General features: G+C 39.6%; 1 protein-coding gene across 1 annotated transcript in view; it reads left to right on the top strand.

The window, feature by feature from the left end:
• The window catches only part of ECE2 (endothelin converting enzyme 2), a 1,144,316-nt gene that overhangs the window by 391,456 nt on the left and 727,777 nt on the right, over nucleotides 1-25,083 (top strand). The window lies entirely within an intron of this gene.

Here is a 25,083-nt window from a genome sequence, read left to right as displayed (position 1 = left end):
AACCCAAGTGTAATGACTGCAACAGTGAATACACTCAAACATTTACATTTATGGTAGGTACACAACTGTACTTTTGAGTCTTGGGACATGGTTGGGGACCAATAGCAGGCTACAACCTGAATTGCTGTCTTACACAATGTTAGCTGCACCTGAAGTATCTCTGATGCATTATGTTGGGCTACCAGTCTGGAGGTGTGTGCAGCCTTTATGAATATGGAAACACCTCCACCTTTGGAGCTTCGGTGAAGTTCTGGGGCCGAAAGGTGTGGAATGAGTTATATCCTGGTAGTTCAGGGGTGCTTTTTGCTGCTTTGAACCTGGTCTCTGTTACAGCATGAATGTCGATGTTCTCCATTTTAAGGAGTGCATTGAGTGAGTGCATTTTGAGATTTAGACTTCTAGCATTGAGCAGCATGACCCTCAAATTGCATTTGTTGCAGGGCATTTAGAGAGAACTGTCTCCTGGAATGCTTGGTGTTATCAAAAAGTAGCAGAGAATCATCAGACAACCTATGTAGAATATTCTATAGGAATGAGAAGTTTACTAACTGGTTCTCTGAGAGAGTAGCTGATGCATGGAATAGACTATCAAATTACACTGAAGAAAGCACTAGTTTAGATATTTTAAAATCAGATACCTCCACTCGAACCAATAACAAAAAGGAGAGGCTAGGCAGTGAACACTCAAAAGTTTAATGAAAAATTCCAGTCAGTAGTTAAGCACTTTCATCCATTGTAGGACTTCATCAGAACTTCTTCTTCTTCTGGCTTTTCCCAGTTAGGGGGTTGCCACAACAAATCACCTGTCCGCGCATGATTGGCAGTGGAGTTTTACGGTGTTGAATTGCCAGCCCGGCGCCCAACCTTCCACAGAAGGAACACACACACACACACTCCTAGGGCCAATTTAGAGTGTCCAATACACCAACAACATGTCTTTGGGATGTGGGAGGAAACCCGAGCACCCGGAGGAAACCCATGCGACCACAGGGAGGACATGCAGACTCTGCACAGAAGCCAAACCAGCTGAGGATCAAACCAGAGAACCTCTTGCTGTGAGGCAGCAACGTTAACTGTTGCACCACTGTGGCTGCCCAGGACTTTATCAGAACTACTGAAACATAAAACATAATACCAAAGAAATATCCAATAAAGGTCACATTATATGAAACATTAATTGAAAGAGATACAGTCAAAAATACAATGACAAAATGTTAAAATTCAATATTAAAATCAAAAACTGCACTGAAACCTGGACAAAAACAACGTATTGCAAAAACAATGCTAAAAATATGATAAAAAATATGAAAGATATGTATATATAAAATAACTATACCTACACTAACACTCTGAACTTTTAAGATTTAAAACAGGGGAGATGGGACAAATGTCATTCAAACTTGGCTCAATCAAAGAATCAAGCCTAAGCTGCCGTAACATTTCCTTTACAAGTAAATGGCCCTCAATAATTCTACCTCTGGCATCTCTCTTTAATTATTCAATAATAAAATATTTAAAAATATGATTGGGTGATTTCTCTACGTGTCTATAAAGAGCATTAGTATCCTTGCACTTACTAATATCTCCTTCATGTTCATAAATCCTACCTTTCACCCTCCTTATAATTTCACCAATGTAGAATGCCGAGTTTGTAGTCACTGTTCCTTTGTGGAGAGGGATGACTGTAGCAGTGCGCCATTCAGTAGGGGCAAAGCCTGAGGTGAGGCTGTGATTGAACAGGGCACATAGGTGTGGTGCCAGTTCACTCTGTAGTTCATATGGAACACAGCCATGATATTGTCAGGTCCCATAGAAGCTGTATTTTTGGCCTTGGACAGTGCTGTTTTAACCTGTGCAGCAGTGATACTGGGTGCTTGGCAATCTACTGGTATTGTAATTGGTCCTTTGGTGGGGGAGAGAGGGGTAAAGTTGGCAATGAATCTGTTGGCCAGTATATTGGCAATATCTGTTGGCTCGGTATAGGAGGTACCATTGTGCAGTAGCTCAGAGCAAATCTGGGTATTGCCATGGAGATTCTTTACATAACCATAGAAGGCCTTATAGTTGTCTTCACTATCTGCTGCAATTCTGTTTTCATAGCTAGCTTTAGAGGATTTGATGAGGGATCTCAACTTTTTGTTGTGACTGATAAGGGAGTTTTTCCAGTCTTGGGACTTAACCTTATTCTGCATCAGTTTCTTCCTTCTGTTGTAGAGTTTGTTATGGCAGGGGACCACCAGATTGGCTTCCTTTTTTGGAGGAGAGTGTCTTGGTTCTATTAGGTATGCGGGTATGGCGAGATCCATGCATTTGTGTACGTGTTCATACAGTGCATTGGTGTATAATTTGGCAGGCATACAACTGTTCTCCATTTGCATGGGTGCTGTGTTAGCCATCTCTGTTTTTAGGAGCCCAAAGTTAGCTTTGGAGAAGTTTTTCATGGTGGTTATTTTTGCAGGAGTGGGAGGGATGTGGATTTACAAGGTGATTAGTTTGTTTTCAGATCTAACCAGGGAGGAGTTGACTGTTGGTGTAGAGCAACGGTCGCCCATGTTAGTAATACCAGGTCAGGGATGTTTCTCCCTCTAGTGGGGGTAAGAATGAGCTGGTCCATGGCATTGGAATTAATGAATTCCAGGAAATGTTGGGCAAGTGTATTGGTACATTAGTGGTTTACCCAGTTAATGGAGGGGTAGTTGAAGTCGCCCAGTATGAGAGTGTTAGGTTGGACCCTAATATTCTCCAGGGTGCTTAGGAACGTAGAGTTTGAGTCTTGGGACATGGTTGGGGATGTATAGCAGGCTACAACCTGAATCGCTGTCTTACTCAATGTTAGCTGCACCTGAAGTATCTCTGATGTGTTTTGTTGGGCTGCCAGTCTGTTGGTGTGTGCAGCCTTTATGAATATGGAAACACCTCTGCCTTTGGAGCTTCGGTCAAGTTCTGGGGCCAAAAGGTGTGGAATGAGTTATATCCTGGTAGTGCAGGGGTGCTTTTTACTGCTTTGAACAAGGTCTCTGTTACAGCATGAATGTCGATGTTCTCCATTTTAAGGAGTGCTTCGAGTGAGTGCATTTTGAGATTTAGACTTCTAGCATTGAGCAGCATGACCCTCAAATTGCATTTGTTTGTAGGGCATTTAGAGAGAACTGTCTCCCAGAATGCTTGGTGTTATCAAAAAGTAGCAGAGAATCATCAGACAACCTATGTAGAATATTCTATAGGAATGAGAAGTTTACTAACTGGTTCTCTGAGAGAGTAGCTGATGCATGGAATAGACTATCAAATTACACTAAAGAAAGTACTAGTTTAGATATTTTAAGATCAGATACCTCCACTCGAACCAATAACAAAAAGGAGAGGCTAGGCAGTGAACACTCAAAAGTTTAATGAAAAATTCTGGTCAGTAGTTAAGCACTTTCATCCATTGTAGGACTTCATCAGAACTTCTCCTTCTTCTTCTTTTGGCTTTTCCCAGTTAGGGGGTCGCCACAGCGAATCACCTGTCCGCTCATGATTGGCAGTGGAGTTTTACAGTGTTGAGCTGCCAGCCCGGCACTCAACCTTCCACAGAAGGAACACACATGCACACACACACACCTAGGGCCAATTTAGAGTGTCCAGTACACCTACAACATGTCTTTGGGATGTGGGAGGAAATCTGAGCACCCGGAGGAAACCCATGCAACCATAGGGAGGGCATGCAGACTCCGCACAGAAGACAAACCAGCCGAGGATCAAACCAGAGACCCTCTTGCTGTGAGGCAGCAACGTTAACTGTTGCACCACCGCGGCTGCCCAGGACTTTATCAGAACTACTGAAACATAAAACATAATACCAAAGAAATACCCAATAAAGGTCATATTATATGAAACATTAATTGAAAGAGATACAGTCAAAAATACAATAACAAAATGTTAAAATTCAATATTAAAATCAACAACTGCACTGAAACCTGGTCAAAAACAACATATTGCAAATAAAATGCTAAAAATATCATAAAAATATGAAAGATATGTATATATAAAATAACTATACCTACACTAACACTCCGAACTTTTAAGATTTAAAACAGGGGAGATGGAACAAATGTCATTCAAACTTGGCTCAATCAAAGAATCAAGCCTAAGCTGCCATAACAATTCCTTTACAAGTAAATGGCCCTCAATAATTCTACCTCTGGCATCTCTCTTTAATTATTCAATAATAAAATATTTAAAAATATGATTGGGTGATTTCTCTACATGTCTATAAAGAGCGTTAGCATCCTTGCACTTACTAATATCTCTTTCATGTTCATAAATCCTACCTGTCACCCGCCTTATAATTTTGCCAATGTAGAATGCCAGAGACATTTGGCAACAAGCTACATAGATGGACCAGTTAGTACCACAATTATATTTCCCTCTTACAAGCACCAATTGACCATTCAGTTCAAACTTATCACCCATTAAGATATGTGTGCAAATTCTACAATGACCACATTTAAACATACCTCTAACATCTGTTCTATAACAACCCTTAACAAAACTTTGAGTATCCCCCTCTAATAAATCTTTAAAGGTTGTGTTCCTTCTATGCATGATAGTTGGTTTGTCCCCCAAATGTTTATGTAACTGTGGGTTGGAGGAAATAAGTAACCAGTTATGTCTAAGCACCTCAACATTACTGAATGAATCCAAAGTGTAAGTCAAAATGGAAGATAATTATTTTTTCATAATGGTCATTGTAGTGACAGTAGTTCATTTATCACTAAAATTAGTTACATTATCCCCTACCAATACCTCATGTGTATCGGTGTTATAATACAGGAGGGGGTAATAAAAGCCATTCAATTTCTTTTGAAGCACCTCATCCCTAATGGGAGTTAAAAACTCCATAGGTTAACCACACTTCACAAACATTTCTAAAAGATTGTCACATTCAATTTCAAACACTTGTGTATCCGATACCATTCTTGCCAGTCTCACTAGATGGCCCTTCACAACAGACTTTTTTTGATGTAAGGGGTGATGGCTTTGAAAATTAAGGTAGCTATTAGAAAATGTAGGCTTACGATAAATATTAGAAACAAAACAGACATTTGACAAATCTTTAGTAATTGTCACATCTAAAAATGTGGCTCTTTCAACACTAAAGCAATGTATAAATCTAAAAAAAGTAGTAGTCAAATTAATATAATCAAAGAAGCTGTTAAGCTTCTCAACATTGCCCTGCCATACAATAAAAATATCGTCCCAAAAATGAGTGTAAAATACAAAAGCTTCACTAAAAGGAGAATTGAACACATAATGTTTCTCCTAGTAAGCTATGACTAAATTAGTGAAGCTGGGGGCACAAGCGGCCCCCCCATTGCTACCCCATTTGCCTGTCTAAAAAGCTGTCCCTCAAAGAATGAGTAGTTGTTGGACAGGACCATCTCCATAAGAGCACTAATAACATTAATTTGATCTTCTGATAATTTTTGTATATCACATAGAATATCCTCAAACCACCGTAAACCCTGAGAATGGGGATGACAGAGTAAAGATCACGCACCTCAATGGTGACTAATAAACAATCCTGATTACAAGGTATGTTAGAAGGTTTACTCAAGAAATCTGAAGAGTCATGACAAATCTGCTGTAAACACCCTACAGATGATTTTAACCAATAATCAATAAACTTAGCAAAATAATAGGTCTCACACCTATTACTGTCACCAATAGGCCTTAGAGGGAGATTTTGAATATCCTTATGAATTTTTGGTATCATAAAAGAAATGTGATATACAAGATAAATAAAATGTAAGAATATAAAATAAATGCAAAGCTTTGAAAAATGTATATATTTGTTACAGTAAATGGGAGGAAAAAAGGGGGGGGGGGTTTCCAGTAGTGTGCACAGCAGAAGAATCAGTAAGAGTGTCACAGAGAGAAGATTATAATAGACCTACACTGCTCACAGTCTGTTGATAAAAGTAGAACTTGCAGTGGCTTTTACTGGTTTGTACGGGGTTCCGCTCTGTGTTCTTGTATGCAGGCAGTTGCTTCAGTTTTTTTTTTTTTTTGTAGTTGGACCTTTGGATGTGTTTAAGGGAAGTTGTGCACACTACTGAGGGATGCCTGTGGAACAAACAGAAACAGAGTGTAAATGAAATGACTGTAAAGCAGTTCAGATATGAACATATAATATCCAAACCATCTCATTGAAGTAGAAGTTTGTTGTGTAAATTAAGGGTCGGTATTATATCATCGAACGCTTAAAAAAGCGATCGCTGATTGATCAAACTAATTTAAGCGAAAGCTTACAATCTCGAACTGTCAGATCACCGATTTTTTTTCCCAGGGAAAAAAATCGCTGATCCAAAACACATACACACAACACAAGCACACCAAACAAACAGAAATCCACACACATACACATAAAATCTGATACCTAACCCTACACTAAACTATGCACACACCACTAACTACCCACTTACCTTAACCCAAACCCTAACCCTAAGGTCCGTCACTATCGCACACTCACCTCACCCGCTCCCTAATCCTAACTCACTTAAATCCGCCCTAACCGTCATGTCCACTCAATCACACACACACACCTAACCCGAGCCCTAACCCTAACTCAGCTAAATCACCCGAACACTCACATCCACACAATCGCACTCTTACCTGAATCTGACCGGTAACTTTTCACCATAACACTGAAAATACCAAAGCAACAGAAACAGACAACCAAATTCTTTCCCTAGGAAAAAATTTGTGTTTCTGCTGCTTCGATATTTTGCAGTTTCACGAAAATAAGTTTGATCAATCAGCGTTCGCTTTTTTAAGCGTTTAAGGATATAATATAGACTCTAAATTAAGAGGGAAAATACAATGTACAGGTTGTTTAACTGATTATTCAGTTAACACACACACACACATATATATATATATGTATATATATATATATATATATATATATATATATATATATGTATACACACACACACACACACACACACACACACACACACACACACACACACACACACACAGAATCCATTCAACCCATTGACAAGCTGACTTAATGAAATAAAAAAGTCAGTATAGCTGACAGAAATTCAGCTGATTGAATGCACCAACTTTTCCGCTGTGTGAAATTGCAGTACAGTGGGCGTCTGGGGATTTAACCAAAAAAAAAACGAACACAATCAGCAGAAGGCAGTAGGCAACTCAAAGAGTAAAATACATGACATGTTCAATGAGAAAATAAGTGTGTTCATCCGTAAGCATTAATTGGACTTCATTAGAACTGAATACAAATATTTGTAGAGAGTTTTAGAAAGCCAAATAACATTTACATGCCTATGTTAAACAACCAATGAGATGCAAATGTACAGAGTTTACAGTGAACATAAATATATGTAGTTTAGTCAATTAATTTAAAAAGACACTAAATGAATCTTAAATAACTAAAATATGTACATAAAGATGTGACAGTATAATTCAATTAATGTGTAAAATGTTAAAACTATGTTTATGTTAATAAAGTTAAAAACAACTGGTTAAGTGAACAATAAATATCAATTTAAAATGTATTTATTTATTTATTTAGTTGACATTTGTTGACCAGGAAAGTCCGACTGAGCTAGTACCCTTTTTCAGAGGAGGCCCAGGGAGAAAAGCTCCACAGAAGAAACACAATACATAGTTACAGATCATATTATACATAGACGAATGTATTCACCAGTACTGCTAAGGTATGAGGTTAATATACAACAAATTTAATTGTAGAAGGGGTGGTGACCTAAACAATATGCTGGAGCTGTGTGAGTTCATCTGGATTATAAGGATAAATGCTGAAAGCTGGCCAGGGTTAAATACATCCATCAGCATAAAACCAGTATTAAAGACATGCCAAATGATGCTACAGGGCATGTGACTGTATTGTGCATAATATTTTATAAGTTTATTATACATAAGTTTTTGTGTATAACTGTGTATATATATGTATATATATATATATATATATATATATATATATATATATATATATAAAAATTTAGAATTATTTTTCTGTATATATGACTATTCAAAGAGAATAAATGCGTGAGTATTAAGTGGGTAACATATTAGAATGAGTTTTAGATAGTTTTAATTGTTTAATTGGTTAATTATTGGCTGTCTCACATGGTTTTTAATAAATATATAAAGATGCAGTAGTTTTAGAAGTACTTACTGAAGAAGGGTTTATACCCGAAAGCTCTGTGAGCTGTGAGTTAATAAAGCTTATTGTATGCTCTGCATGTCTGTATGTTTGGAGTTTTTTCTTTGTAGTACACTGATCACAACAGACTACTTGCAGGTGCAGCCCAAGTAAAGATATTAAGAAAAAAACTAAAATAGAACAAATCCACTTAGTATTCACAGAAGGTAGATAATCCCATAGACAGTTGATACAATATGTAAATATTATTAAGAGAATAGAAAAACAAATGTGAAATAATCTTATTAGTAAATAAGAGAGAGAAGTAGAATGTGAGAACAGAGGGTAAATCTATGAGTGATGCAGGTGAAGAGGGCATTATGTTATATATCCATTGGAAAAAACACTTGCAGTCAGATTTTTGATGGGGTCTTTTGAGTTGTACTGTGAACACAGGGAAAGAAGAGACTTCTTTTAGGTGAAGAGGGCGGGATAGAGAAGGAATGGCTAGTACAGTGCAATTTTCTTTGATGTGTCTGGAATAAGGGAGTAAATTGGGAAGTGCAGTTTTCTTTGGTGAGTCTGAAGTAAGGTTATAAATTTGGAGAGGTTTTAGAGATTGCAGGAAGTTGTTTTATTATGGAGTTTGGCTGCAAGAGGTGAGAAGGCACCTGGTTGAGGTAGTTTAAAAAGCAGAGACCCTGGGAATAGCTCATTTCTGTAGGTGACTGGTAGGTAATCAATTGGCTTTGTAGAGGGTGATGCAATGGTGATCCTTAGGGGGTAATTGGAAATAAATTGGTAGATTTTGTCTTCAATGAACTGTCAAATGCATGAGGTTTTTTTAGAGGCTGTAGTTATGATAGTGAGCCCTTATTCCAGTTGAGCAAGGAAGACACCATTGACTGTTGCAGCGCTAGCTAGTCTGGAAAGAAAGGGAAATCTTTCCTGAGCCGGAATCAGAGGAGTGATATTTTTCCTGGTATTTTTAGTGTGATGTTGGAAGTTAAGCGACTAGTCTAGCCATAAAACTAAGTATTTAAAGGACATGGTTGTTTCTATTAGGGGATCATTGAACTTTATAATGTTGAGATGTTTAGGAGTTTGTTCAGCTTTTGTGAGGTTCCAAGTATCATGTGCTTTGTTTTGGAGAGGTTTAACAGTAGGTTATGGTTGTTTAGCCAATAATTTAAGGTGGAGGGTAGACTGAAATTGGGTTTGAAGAGTTAAATGTAAGGGACTGGATCAAAGAATAGCTAAATAAAAAGTGATAGGAAGGTTAAGGAGATCTGAGGGTAGTTTGTTAATAAAGATTGAAAACAACAGTGGAGGAGTATGAATCCCTGGGGCATTGCTCTGGTAAGGGGTGCTCTAAGTGATAGGGATGAGCCTATTTTAACTTTGAAACACCTATATGTTAAGAAATGTTGGAACCAGGTGACAATGTTGGGGCTAACCATGATTTCTTGGAGAGTGTGAAGGAGCAGGAAGTGGTCAATAAGATCAAAAGCTTTGGTAAGGACAATGAAGTGAGCTCTGAAAGGTTTCCTTTACCCATTTCTTTCATTATTGAATCCCCAATGATGTGGATATTCTACAAAAGGGCCTTACAGGAAATCCTTCTATGTGGCACACCTCATCACTAAGGGCTTTTCATCCAGAAAAAGGAGGTCATTGTCCCACTGTACTCATCCCTCATTAGACCCATTATAGAGTACAATGCCCTGTTTGATATGTACCTCACAAGACATCTACAACAGCTGGAAAGGCCGTAGAAATACCTCACTAAAAGAATCACAGGCCTAAAGCAGATGCCCTATGCTGACAGTCTAAAAAAATCCTCCAGCTATACTCTGTGGCATATTGGCTACTCAGAGGTGATCTCTACTTAACATACAAGTACAAGTCAAACCCTGAGCTGTTGAACATGCTCCCCTTAAAGAAATCCCAATGCCTCAGAGCTACACGCTCCAGGGATCTAAACCTTGTCATCACAATGGACAAAAACATGCTGGAGGGATAGGTTCCTGACCCAGAGACTCCACATACTCTGGAATAGACTGCCCATACATGTCAAGCAGAGCACCTCCATGGCCCTCTTCAAGAGGAACCTTGACAATTGGATGGGAGATAGGAAATTCACACCGCGGATCATGTCAGTCGCCCTGCGAGATAGGGGTATAGGGAAGTAAATATTGTGGGAAGAAATATCCGGGTAATTGTTTGGCTATGCTTGTATAGGCCCTAGGGCCGATAGCCTAGTACCAACCTATGAACCATGTTGAAAAGGATCTGATGTGTAAGTGATAATAATGCTGTCATTGTTCTCTGACCAGTCCGGAATCCATAATGGTCAAGAGTGAGAAAGTGGTTGGTTGTGCATTAGTTTTGTGTAGGGAGGATGGAGAAAGGGTGGAATTGGGAGGCATTTTCTGGCTGAGGTTTTTTGCGAAGGGGTATAACAGAGCAGTTTTCCATATGTCTGGAACTATATTTTCAGTTAACTGTGAGAGAGGGGAAGAATTTGTCTTGAAGCTGAAGGAGGGCATGTTAAGATCTGTTGCAGCTGAGCTGGGGTTCTGCAAGTTGGTAGTAGGATACCAGTTGAAAGTTGCTAGGTGTTTTTTGACATTTTATATATTGATGGTGGATCTGAGTCTGAAAGTAGTTAGTCTGGGGGCAGGTTATGTGACTGGTAGGAAATATGGAAGGTTATTGGGGAGTAGTCATTGAATGAATGTGGAAAAACAGATATACTGGAAATGACTGGGGAGATTGTTAGTGTTTTAGCAAATTACAGGTGAACATGTTTTTATTACATTATAATTTTCCTTTTGTCTTATTTTATATTTAACTTTGCTTCACATTTCCACGCAGGTATTAACTGTGTTTTTTCTTCATTGCCATGTGTATAGGGTCCTGACTGAAAAGGGTCCTGGGACCAGTTCAACTAACCCAGTTAATCAGCAGTAAACAAAAAAAATACATGTTTATTTAAGTGAGACCTCTAGTTATTGTTTCTGGTTCTGTTTAAATTCAAAAAGCAAGGTATGCTATGGTCCACTTTTGTCATATGAGAGAAAATTCAGAAAAGCCATACTGGGGGCTTTTCAATGTTTACTCTATTATCATCTTTAATATACTGCAAACTTGCACCTAAAATAAATTTCCACATTACATACTGCTGTCTGTCATAATCTTAAGCCATTTGCAAGAGGTTACAAACACTTAACATTTAATACTAAAGCAGAAACTATGAAGCAGTATATATACTGTGTGCAACTTGATCTTTAAAGGTATCTGTAATATAGATGCACATCATGGCTTCTGTAATAGGTCTAAGATCATTTTCAAACTGTTTTATACCTACTTAATAAGTTGTAATGGAGAAACATCAAAAATATTTTATTGAAAAAAAAATTATTTCTAAATGTTGGGTATGAGGACCATGTACTTGTCATAGAACATTCTCCAATTTCATATGCAGAGATCATTGAAAGCGAGATGACCTCTGTGATGCCCCAGCACTGGCCCAGTAATCACGGAGCCTCAATCCTCACCACTAACACTAGTGAGAGATGTGCACATTGGGAGGATGACAAGTATACACACACAGTACAGAACAATTTCCCACACAGAAATCACAGTCAGTCTGGGGATGGTTTCTCCCTCTTTCTCCAGATCCGCAATAAGACTCCACACTGGTACAGCTATAGGGTTAAGATCTCAGCCGAGTGGTCAAGCCAGAACCTCCAGCACCCTCTCTGTCCACCCAGTGCTTGGCGTCCCTGCCCAAGTAGCTGACACACACACACTTTGAGATTTGATTTATATACAAACATACAGACACTCCTTGGTGAAGACTGGCACAGGTTTACTAGCTATGCCCCCTTCTACCCAGATTATAAGGTAGTTATAACTGACACCAACCACCCTTACTTATCAGCTACTATAAGACCCTTACCAAAAGGTGACCAATCCTCCTGTGTGATGTTACTATTATCCAAATGGTAAGTGTGTCCAAGACTTGCAAGCTATTTAAGAGTGGCCTATACAGTGTCACCAAATACATATGCAAGTACTCTAAGACCTTAAATATCTCTAAACAAACCAGCCACAATTGAAAAAATTATATATTTTTAATGATAAATAATAAAAGAACAAGAAAATACTCAATAACTCAACACAGTGACAACAGAGTTCAGAATCACAGGAAATATTTTTAAACAACATTGCAGGACAGTCTCAAATAAATACATAAAACATCTAAACTAATCTTTACTATATTCCTAACTATTTCTAAAATAAATATTATACCTAAATAACTTAGTTGCAGAGCAAGATAAATACAGATGAGAAGCGTTGAATATGTGATGTTTTCAGATGCAAGACAAGATACAAAATGCACAGACTGTCTCTGAGAGATAGTTCTTAAATTAATAATACACATTACTACTGGGTCAGCTACTATTTTTCATGTGCCTCCAGTGTCCAGGCTAAACAGATACCAACAGAATTTAACATTTCTCTGCAAAAAATACTTATCTCTCAGAAGTTTGCCTAGAACTGGAAGTTGTAAAACAACTAACATGTTTACATTTGAAACCTAGTAATTATTTCTATTTTCAGACAATAGGAAAACCTCTAGCTGTAGACATCCTGTCTTCTTGCTGTATTAACTAACATTATAGCACATTGTAAAACTCTTTGCTTTTCAACTTTTTTTCTTAGAGTTTTGCAAGTTAACTCTGTATGTTCCAACTTCTGATATTAATATAGTGTATATACATTTCTGTTCTTTTCCAGTAGGATACACTGTGGTTACATTCTTGAAGCTCAGTATATAACATACAGCTCATCACATACTTTTGCACTGGTAGTTTAATATCCTCGTAACATATAGTTCTCTTACATTTGTCAGACAAGCCTATGGATCATATTCATCATCTTCTTTTGGCTGTTCCCGTTAGGGGTCGCCACAGCGGATCATCTGTTTCCATTTTTTCCTGTCCTCTGCATCTTGCTGTGTCACACCAACCACCTGCATGTCCTCTCTCACCACATCCATAAATCTTATCTTAGGCCTTCCTCTTTTCCTGCTACCTGGCAGCTTCATCCTTAGCATCTTTTTCCCAATATACTCAGCATCCCTCCTCAGCACATGTTTAAACTAACGTAATCTTGCCTCTCTGGCTTTGTCTTCAAGCCTTCCAACCTGGGCTGACCCTCTAATATACTTATTCCTGATGCTATCTACCCTCATCACACCCAGTGCAAATCTTAGCATCTTTAACTCTGCCACATCCAGCTCAAACTCCTGCCTTTTTGTCAGTGCCACTGTCTCCAACCCATATAACATAGCTGGTCTCACTACCCTCTTGTAGACCTTCCCTTTCACTCTTACTGGTAATCGTCTGTCACAAATCACTCCTGACACTCTTCTCCACCCACTCCATCCTGCCTACTCTCTTCTTTGCCTCTCTTCCACACTCACCATTACTCTGTAATATTGATCCCAAGTATTTAAACTCATCCACCTTTGGCACCTCTACTCCTTGCATCCTCACCATTCCTCTATCCTCCCTCTAATTCACACAAATATATTCTGTCTTAGTCCTGCTGGCCTTAATTCCTCTTCTCTCTAGAGCATATCTCCATCTCTCCAGGGTCTCCTCCACCTGTTCCCTACTCTCACTACAGATCACAATGTCATTTGCAAACATCATAGTCCACGGGGACTCCTGTCTGATCTCATCTGTCAACCTGTCCATCACCATTGCAAATGAGAAAGGGCTCAGAGCTGATCCTTGATGTAATCCCACCTCCACCTTAAACGCATCCGTCACTCCCACCACAGACCTCACTGCTGTCACACTACCCTCGTACATATCCTATACCACTCTTACATACTTCTCTGACACTCCTATGGATCATATTAATATTCACAAATGAAATTAGATTTTTACAAAATTCCATATAGCTGAGCTGGTAGCCTTACAACTGCTGTTTGGCTTTTTATTCCTTCAGAAATCCATTAGGCATGTATTACCTGCTTCTGGAAGTATCTGATACTTCACATCTTTTGCACCTTGTGGTCTGTTCATTAAGATGACTGTAGGACTAGAAGACGGGATAAATGTATCACTCAGAGACTAGCCAGATTAAGAAACAGGTTGTCAGTATCTGGTAGGAAATACAATACAAACCATTCTTTTACAAAACAGTTCAATCATTATTTTTGACCAAATGCATTTAGTTGTTTCTGCAATATCCATATTCCTTAATGACCTTAAAAATGCAGCTCAGATCTTTAAATCTATTATCTTTGCACTCTACCGTCTTTTTTTTTTTGTTTGTTTTTCATTTCTACAAAAAGGTCTTTGAAATACTCAGATACCTACAGTTACTCAAACACATACGCACTGTGTTTTTCAGGCCTTGTGTTTCTTATGTAAAATCCTTAAACTGTAGCTTTAGAGGAGTTCACTGCTGTGCCTAAAAGCCATGAGCCGTGAGCCAAGTTTCTGTATGTTATGCTTGTTATCATGACTGTTGTTAAAGCAACTATATCTTATCGCTTTCGACTGTAGTTTTCTTCCCAGACTGCACCTAAAAGGTCGACACCCTGCAGCACATTGCTGGTTACTAAATTAATCCTTCATTCACTTACTTAATTAAATAAACAAAGCTAGATAGAAAGCCGCAACATTAACCAACAGGTACTAACAGTGAGTATATTCAGAGGTTATTGCCCTGTGATGAATATGGACAGATTTTGTACCCTTTGTGTGTCTTTGACTCTCAGACTTTCAGGAAGTATTTGTTTCCTGTGTACATCAGCCCATGCCCATGTGAGATTCGGTTCTGCAACAATGAGAGCAGGAAGACGATGGTGGAGCCACCCAGCAGAAGGTCTGATGCCAGTCGGACATCACTGACAAGTATTTGCATTCCTATCTCATTACTTGATTTGTGTTTAAAGTCTAGGGCTCTGAAGTTTATGATACAGTGTGCAGATAAGAAAACAGCTTGATTTTCCGTTTCTGTGAACCACTTTGTCAGCAGTTGTTAAACACAACTGGAACGGAATGTGCTGGCATTAATGTAAATCATTGACAAAATTACACTGGCTTGGCTTGTCCTTCATTTAGCCTGAAGGAGTCAGAGTTGCCTTATGACATCATTGACCTTTTCAAAAAGCTTTGATTTGATTGTGCAAAATGAGGGTTTGTTTTTTAAAAACAGTATTCAGTGCCCACTGTGTTTGCCTAGAAACATCTTTTTTGGTGGGTGGGGATGCCAACTTGTATTTCTGTAGTGCAGAGAGATTTTTTTTTTTAATTATGCATGCACATCCAATCCTGCCAAAAGTTTCCATTGTCCAGAAAGTAGCACCCAGTCCATCATCTAGTAGTGTCCTGCTTGTGTGGCTCTAAATGGCTTCAGGTGTACATTTGCTGAGCTTGTTGAAACCCTCTGTGGGCACTGTGAATTATCAACTGCTGGTTCTTTGGGAAGTGGTGTATCATTTCTGTCAATGCCCTTCAGCTGTGGCTTGGCATATTTCACACATTTTCTCTTCTACCAGTAAGATTCTAACTTCTGTATCATTGTGCTTGTGCCATTGCTACATATTTTGAAGAATTGCAGTAGCTTATATTCTAACCCCCTTGTTACACTGGTACAGTTAGGCAGAGAACATCACCCTCCCTGCCAAAAGGATTTATATGATATGTGGTTAACTCCCTTGGCACCCAGCCCTGTTACATTATATTTCCTTCTGTATCAATGTTGCAGTATTCTTCACAGTAGAGATCTCCTGCCAAGGAGAGCCCAACATCCATTCAGTATAGCAAAGCCATTAGAATGGCACATGCCATATCTTTTGAATTCAAAAATATCCCCAACAGCCGGTCAGTATAGCATAGGCTTTAGAATTGAACATGCCACATTTTTTGAATTCACATATATTTTCATTTAAAAGTTAAGCACTTTCATCCTTATTTGTACATAGGGGACTTCATCAGAAGTTCCATTTGGCCATTTGGTGACATTAGTGCAGAATGCTGGTTCCTGGTCTTGGTGTTGCACTTTATTGACTGTTTTTCAGTGGAAATACTTAAGGAAATAAATCCAGACTGTTCACTAGAAGGCCTTATAGCAAAAGTAAAATATATACTTCTGTCACATAATGCAAAGTCAGGACTTCCTAGAGGATTGAAGGTAAAAGAAGTAGGGTATAGCAGAGGCTAACGTGGTTGGACAACATTACTGAAGTAATGAATATTAATGTGCAAGAATTTAAAGGAGTAGTTCTTGACAGACAGCACTGGTATGCTGAAGTTCTTGAGATCAAAAAGAGTCGTAATTAACCAAATGACTAAACAAAAACAGCCACAAATGTGTGTGTGTGTGTGTGTCTGTGCCTGTGTCTGTGTGTGTGCGTGTGCATGTGTGCATGTGCGTGTGTGTGTGTTTGCATGTGCGTGTGTGTGTGTGTGTGTGTGTGTGTGTGTGTGTGTGTGTGTGTGTGTGTGTGTGTGTGTGTGTGTGTGTGTGTGTGTGTGTGTGTGTGTGTGTGTGTGTCATTCACCCAGAGGAAAGGCTTGAAATTCTACTTCCAATCTGCACTTGTCCAGTAAACTCTGTAATCGTGGTAATGCTTCTTAGGGTTGCTTTAGGAGTAGGATGCTACTCAACAGCATTGGCTAGATGGATGTAGAACTTCCTACATCTTTGATGGGAAAGAGCGACCAGACTAGAAGACCATTATAAATGGCCTGATGGTTATCTTCTAATTGCGTACCTGCCTTCACTGATGCAAGCGGGAGTCACAATGTACAAATTATTCCCCAAGCATGCCTTGTTTTTTTCAAATTTGTAAAGTTATTTAGTGGTCTTTGTGTTGTGTACTACAGATGACGCCACTGCTGCTGCATTATTTTGACCCCACCAAAGACAGAAATGTCATTAAGTAATCTGTTCTAACAATCCTTTCCCACTGAGATGTTTAGTGTTAGAAATCTATTCATAGCATCACAGGATCTTAAACAATACAAGGCAGTTGCATCACAAGACCATTTATGCCTTACCAATACCCATACCCCACTCATACCCTGTTCTTTATCTGTTTATACATAGTGCATGTTCAACAAATGCTGTTATCACCCACACTGATCCTTTGGAAGGCTACTTCAACAAATGCTCTTATTACCCACGCTGATCCTTTGGAAGGCCACTTCAACAAATGCTCTTATTACCCACACTGATCCTTTGGAAGGCTACTACATGTATGGCTTCACTTAATATATTCCACAAAGCTAGGTCTTCAGCTGCATCCACACATGGACCCTTAGGAAAAACCTCTTCTGTTTTGCTTTCTTGATACCTCAGAAAATTGATTTTAGCTCATCTTCCACTGGATGCTCTTGATTTATGACACTGGGATCTCACACGTCTTCCTGATTTATTTTCTTGATCAAGCAAATTGTAAATACTTCCTGTACCAAATTCTCAGACATAAGATTATGGTTGATTTCACCACAGTGCATCTTTGGAAATTATTAGTTATTTTCAGTCTAATTCTGAAACCTATCATCTGCTTTGTAACAAGGAATCCCAGTAAATGCCCACCAACCTTCCACATGTAGAATCTAAAAATCCTGTTTCTTCTGTAGCTGTTTTATAGTTAGTGTAATATTTTGCATGTCCATGTTCTTAAGCACTCTGTCAGGGATTGTGTTCTCTCTGGTGGATTTCTTGGCAATCAAGTAGGCAGTCCTGGAGGTTCCTATTATATGTGTCTTGTCAGCCATGAAAAGGGGGATATCACTCTCACTGTTCATAGGCTGATATGAAAAGACTAGGTGAGTTGCCAATGCAGGCCATTTCTGGGATCGTACAATCATAGGAGTTTACTAGGCTTATGGCCCTAGAGCCTTTTTAAGCCAAGCCATTCATGGCCCATTTTTCCCAGTTATCAATGCCTAGGCAATAGAGTGGCTTTGGTATATGCCACTGCCTTAGGGCATCTACAAACTGTCCCTGTCCATAAGGGCAGAAGGCGATAAGCCAGGGGTGAATTTGTGATTTTCTTCCATTTGTCCAAATTGCATTTGAATAGGCTTATAGAAGAGCTCTGTTTCATATGAATGAGGGGATCTGTTCCAGAGAAGGGTAGTCTCTGAGACACATACCTGTCCCACTACATGTTTTGTTTATATCACAGACGAGGTTTATATCCTTAGATTGGGTAATTCTAATCTTGTTTGTTTTGCAAATATGTAAAAGATCTATCAGGGCAAGATCGGAGAATACCTTGTAGGTTAGGCATAGATTGTTCCTCAGTAGTCTGTAGGAGACTGTGTACAATGACAGGGCTTTAAGGTGGTCTGCATAGAATAGGTCTAAATATTTGAACGAAGTTTTATAACTTCGAGTACCATATGGGTGATACCATATGGTCAAAGTTATAAAACTTTGAATACGTAAAAAAAAAAAAAAAAAGAAAAGGCTAAACCCTAAAGTAAGGGTTAGGGGGGCAAGCACCCCTCACACCCCCCGCTCTTTAAATATAACAACTCAGAGACCGCACTGAGTTGGTATATTTAAAGAGCGGGGTGTGTGTGGGGGGGGCTCAGCCCCCCAGTTGCGGGGTGCAGCAGGGCTTGCCCCCCTGCTTTAAGACATTAGGTGACTTTTTTTTTTTTTTTTTTGTCAGTGTTCGAAGTTTTATAACTGTCACCATATGGTGTCACCCATATAGTATTCGAAGTTATAAAACCTTATTCAAATAATATAGACCCGCATAGAGTACATTATTTAAGCATAGCCTATGTCCCTTCTTTTGCTCAAATTAACCTGTCCCTTTTTCAGTTAGATTGGCCTTATCCATCGCGTTTATGTATTTATTTATTTTATTTTATTTGACATTTGTTGACCTGGGTTAGTCCGACTGAGCCAAAGCCCTTTTTCAGCGGAGGCCTGAGAAGAAATGCTCCACAGTTGCATAATGCATTTTGAAACAAAAACTCAGATATAGTAAATTATAAAAATTATTTAAGCATAAATAAGTGCATGTGATTAACAAACCCTGAGAGCAAATACATTCTAATATCAGTAATCTGCAAGGGCAATTCAAAGAGCGAGTACTAAGTTAGATTGTTAAGTCAAGCAGCACAGTTAACTACAAACTCATAGAATATTAAGCTTGACAGTAGATGGGACTAAGACTATATACCCTTGTGAGTAGGGATAGAGGAGATAAAGAGAGATAGGTGAGAGATATGTGGACAGCAAGGGTTGGTTAGTCAAGGAGGGTAGTTGCAGCAAGAGATCCATGTGCTGTTTACATAGTTTTTAGTAGCAGTTTTGAAACTATGTGGGTGACTGATATTTCTGATATCCAATGGAAGTTTATTCCAGGATTGGGCTGGGGAGTAGCTGTAAAGGTTTTGTCCTATTCCAGTTTTAGGCTTGTAGATTTGAAGAAGGTTTTGTTCAGCAATTTGAAGGGACCTTGGTGGAGAGTAGAGTGAGACAACTGAGGCGACGTTTGGACACAAGGAGGGTAGACACAAAATAGAATGTATCATTTGAAGCTGAGAGAGAAGAAGATGATGTGGAAATTCTACCCAGTTTAACTTTTTAAGAGCAAGACAGTGGTGTGAGTGGTAGGAATAATCAGCAGCAAATCTAGCAACTGTATTGTAGGTGGATTCTAGTTTTTCTAAGAGAGTAGTTTGAAGGTTAGTGATGATTTGTGAGACCAAGAATAGGCTGGGGCAAAGGTAGGCATGGGAGAGGGAGATTTTTGGCTTTATTGGAGAGGAATTTATAGTTCCTGTAGAGGAGTCCAAGTTTTTGATGGGTTTTCTTAATGTTGAGAATATGCAAATCAAATTTGAGATGGTCATCAATGATGACCCCTAGTAATTTAGTGTGCAATTCCACGGTGATAGCAGTATTATTGCGGGATAAGATTGAGAAGGAAGATTTAAGGTGGTTCATAGTTTTGGGAATGAAAAGCATGAGTTCTTTTTTTGGATTAAGAATTAGTTGGTGCTTAGTGAGCCAGTTTTCGATGGAGAGGAAGGATTTCTGTGTCTTAGTATTTAAGACAGAGAGGGAATCAGCCATGGTGATAACTGTGGAGTCATCTGCATATTGCATGAGTGATGACTGTTGCAAGATGTGGATAATAGGTTGGTAAAGATATTAAACAGTAACGCGCCAAGTATTGATCCTTGAGGTACACCCATCTTGACAGGAAGAGCAGGAGATGTGGCAGAATGCCGTTTAACAGATTAAAATCGGTCACTGAGGTAACTAGCGAACCAAGCGACAAAGGATATATATATAGGTTTAGTCCTGAGAGTTTGTTCAGGAGGAGGGAGTGGGAGACAGTGTCAAATACCTTTGAGAGATCCAATAGGCATGAGACATGTTTGTTTTGGTCTCTTGCTTAAGATATGGTGTTAAAGAAAGAAATGAGGGAGGTGGAGATACTATGTTTAGGGTGAAAGCCATGTTGTGTAGGGGTGAGTAGGTTCTGTTTTAAGAGGAAATGAAGGATTTGTTTGTGTAAACATTTCTCTAGGATTTTAGAAAAAGGGGATAGGATTGCAATAGGCCTGAAATTGGCTAGTTCTGAAGAGTTACTTCCCTTGTGGATGGGTAAGGTGTAGAATTGTTTCCAAAATTGTGGGTACTTTAGATTCAGTAATGGAATGGTTGATAAATATGGAAATGGAGAGGGCAAGAGAGCTAGCAGCTTTTTGGAGAAAGAGTGGGGGTAGATTATCAATGAAGGGAGAGCAGGGTTTAAGCTTTAGACGCAAGCATTTAATGTAGTTGGGAAATTCAGTTTTCAAAGAAAAGGCCTGAGAGGGATTGGGGAGTGAGGAAGGTTCAGAGGGACTGTTAGCTTTTGTGTTGGAGTTGGTTTGGAGTGTTAATTTACTGATAGTCTCAGTGAAATAACAATTGAAGTTAGTAGCAGTTTCAAGGGGTCTGCTATTGGGGCATGGCTGGGGCTAAGAGGAATTACTAAGATGCAGAATTTGGTTAATGGCATGCCAGAATTTCTTTGTGTTAGTTATGTCTGCATTTAGAGGGTTGTTATAGAAGACCGGGCCAGAAGAACTACTTCACATGCATCAATTATAGAAAAAAAAAATCAGTAACTATGAAGCAAGGTAATTATTCAATTCTTCTTGAGAACCTCAATTTAGTATAGAAAGCAGAAAGTCCATCCAGACCTTCTCAGGGTTAGCAGTAAAGGGTTTAATTTTAGGTTTGTTTGGTGTTCTGCATAAATGGTCAATGATTGTGTATTACTCCTAGTGAGAATAATTGGGATCATACCATGAATAATTTGAGGAGACCCATGCATGGGATAAAGCATTTAGGAGCTGCATCTGTCCATTAGTAGCACAGGTAGCTGAGGCAGTGTTTCCAGAAACAAAAATAAATGACTGAGTGAGGTAGATTATTGCATTATCATTTATTAAAGTCTACAGAATTTGCAGTTTATCTCTGATAATCCACTTGTATTTTACTCACTTTCTTTTTCTGAGTAGTATCCCACAATCCTACTCATAATGAGAGAAGCTATGTTCATAGGTTCATAGGTTCATACTAGGCTATCTGCCCTAGGGCATTTATAAGCCTAGCCAGAGTGTGTGTGGCTTTCACCACCCCTTAGGATGAGAATACTATGCCCTTTTAGGGTTTAGTTTACTGTGCCTCTGTCTAGTAGTGACACAGAGATGACCCCCAGGGTAAACCTACGATCTCCCATCCACTCGTCGAGATTTTTCTTGAATAGAGTCAGTGAGGGGCTCTGCCTAACATGGACTGGGATTCTGTTCCAGAGTGTAGGGAGCGTCTGGGTTATGAATCTGTCCCTCCAGCACGTCCTATTTATTTCTGTGTTGAGGTTTAAGTCTCTTGTTCTCATGGCTCTGATGGATTTGGATTTTCTGAGGTGGAGCATGTCCATTAATTCCGGATTGGACATGGCCTTGTACGTCAGGCATAGATCACCTCTGAGTAGGCGGTATGCGACTGAATAGAGCTGGAGTTTTTTCAGTCGGGCAGCATATGACATATGTTTAAGACCCTTTATCCCCTTGGTGAGGAACTTTTGGGGTCTTTCCAACTGCTGCAGGTGTCGGGTGAGATACATCCCAAATGGGGCATTGTACTCAATCATTGGCCTGATAAGAGAAGAGTACAGGGGCACAATGACCTCTCTTGATCTAGATGTGAAACCCTTCATGATAAGGTGGGCAATATAGAAGGTCTTCCTAACCACTTTGGCAATGTGATTGTCAAATGAGAGGTTACTGTCAACCTGGGTCCCTAGGTCCCTGATTACCTCTTCCATACTTAATGGATTACCACCTATGTGGTAATTTGTGGGTACCTTGTTTTTCCCAAAGGGTATGACTATACATTTTTTGGCATTCAGCTTAAGGCCATGGCTCCGGCACCAATTATCCGTTTCTATGAGGCCTCTGAAGGATGTTTGTGTCCGCTGGAGTATCAGTTATGGTGCCCAGTTTGCAGTCATCTGCGAACTTTGTCAGCCACAAACCTCCTATGTTTGCCTGTACCTCGGAAAAATAAATGCCGAACAAGAGGGGTCCCAGGACTGAGCCTTGTGGGACACCGCTTGTGACTGGCTTAGAGTCTGACATAGCTCCAGCAACTCTGACCCTGTGGGTTCTGTCCTTGAGCCAGTTTGCAACCCATCTTGTGACATATGGGTTTACATTTAAGCTGGTGAGTTTGTCTATGATGCCCGAGTGGGGTATTGTGTCAAAGGCTTTTGCAAGGTCAAGGTAGGCTGTGTGAACTGCCTTACCCTCATCAATGGCCTTAGTGACTGTTTCAAAAAGTCGACCAAGTTCAAAAGGCAGGATCTGCCCTTGACAAAGCCAAATTGGGTAGGATCCAATGTCTGTAGGTCCCCAATGTCTTTGTTTATGAGTTCCATAATGATCCTCTCCATAGCTTTGCAGACCAGGTTCGTCAAGCTTATGGGGCGGTAATTTCCAGGGTCCGTAGAAGCACCGCCTTTGTGAAGTGGGACCACTGTTGCCGTACGCCACTCTTTGGGTACGTATCCTGTAGTAAGGCTAAGATTAAACAGCAGCCTTATGTGTGGGTTTAGTTCCTCTTGAAGTTCATGTAGCACACAGCCCGGGACACCATCCGTTCCCATTGATGCTGTGTTTTTAGCTTTAGAGAGGGCGGCTCTCACTTGGGCATCTGAGATGTTAGGGAGGCTACACTCTGCTGGGATAGTTTTTTCTCCTTTTGGGGGGGAGGAGAAATTTGCACTGAACCTGTCTGCCAGAATGTTGGCAATGTCAGTGGATTCAGTGTATTTTGTGTCATTTTGGACTAACTCTGAGCATATCTGGGAGTTTCCACCCAGGTTTCTAACATAGCTAAATAAGGCCTTGTGATTGTCTTTTGTGTCTTTTGCGATTTTTCTCTCAAAGTTGGCCTTGGATGATTTTATGAGTGATCGTAGTTTTTTGCTAGTACTGATCAGAGATGCCTTCCCTTTTAGGGATTTTGCTCTGTCATGTAGTAGCTTCCTCCTCCTGCTGTAAAGTTTGTTTATGGCTGGGGTCCACCAGACCGGGCGCCTGCCTTTGGGGGAATGGGTCTTGGGATTATTTGGGATTGCATGATCCATGCATTCTTGAAGGTGCCCATAGAAGGCATTTGCAAAGGATTCAGCAGTGTGGGTTGTGGTTTCCACTGGCCCAGGGGCCTTGAAGGATACCACTTCAGTCTTAAGAAGTGTGAAGTTGGCTTTTGAGAAGTTCTTCACTGTGGTCTTTTGTGCAGGGGGTGGGGGTGGGATGTGGATTTCCAGTGAGATTAATTTATGGTCTGATCTTACCAAAGAGGGATATACTTCCGGTGTGGAGCATTTTGTCCCCATGTTTGTGATGATCAGGTCTAGTATATTGTCTCCTCTTGTGGGAATGGTGACTAGTTGTTCCATTGCATTTGAGTTTATGAATTCTAGGAACCTTTGGGCTAGGGTGTTGTTCTTGAGTAATGTTCCCAGTCTATGTTTGGGTAGTTGAAGTCTCCCAAAATTATTGTATTTGGAGAGACATTCATACTCTCCAGTGTCTTCAGGAAGGCTGTGTGGGGTTCCTGAGTTTGAGAGGGTTGTCTGTAGCATGCTACAAACTGTAAGGCAGTTTTGCCTATGGTTAGTTGCACTTGGATAGTATCTGATGCTTTGTGCGTTACCACTAACCTGGAGGTGTGGGTATCTTTGATGAAAATGGATACACCCCCTCTTTTTGTGGTTAGGTTCATAGGTTCATAGATTAGTACTAAGCTAACTGCCCTTGCGAGCCATTTTAAGTCTAGCCAATTACCTAATTAAGAGTCCATATTTTTGGCTGACTTTACCTACTTTTCAAGAGACTCCATACTTTCTTCCAGGGTCTGCAAGTTGAGAGGTATACAGAGAGATAGATCAAGGAATGATTTTTATTTTCCAGATAGCATTGTAGATCTATGGAATGGCCTTCCTGAGGAAATCAGAATAAAAAATATATGCATATTGCAGACTGTCTGGACAAGCATGAAATAGTTGCAGTGTATATAGGATACAATTTAACTCGGACAACAATTCATTAAATAGGGGAAATGTACATTTATACAGGTGAAGTATTCACCTGCTAACAAACTTTATGCTTTTAGAAACTCATTTGCTCAATGCAGATGGCGACCGAATGACTCACCAAATCTACACATTTTTTTAAACAGTGGATAAACCGCACTCCCTAGTTAACTTATAGTCTGAAGTTTACTGCTATGCTTTAACTGTCAGCATTTATGCGTAAGATCGGGTTGCAGGAGATGTATGA

Source organism: Protopterus annectens, chromosome 4.part1 (assembly GCF_019279795.1).
Source record: "Protopterus annectens isolate FY-2018-M chromosome 4.part1, PAN1.0, whole genome shotgun sequence".
NCBI classification, from domain to species: domain Eukaryota; kingdom Metazoa; phylum Chordata; order Ceratodontiformes; family Protopteridae; genus Protopterus; species Protopterus annectens.
Note: the sequence above shows the minus strand (reverse complement) of the source record. Positions and strands in the feature narration are given on the sequence as shown.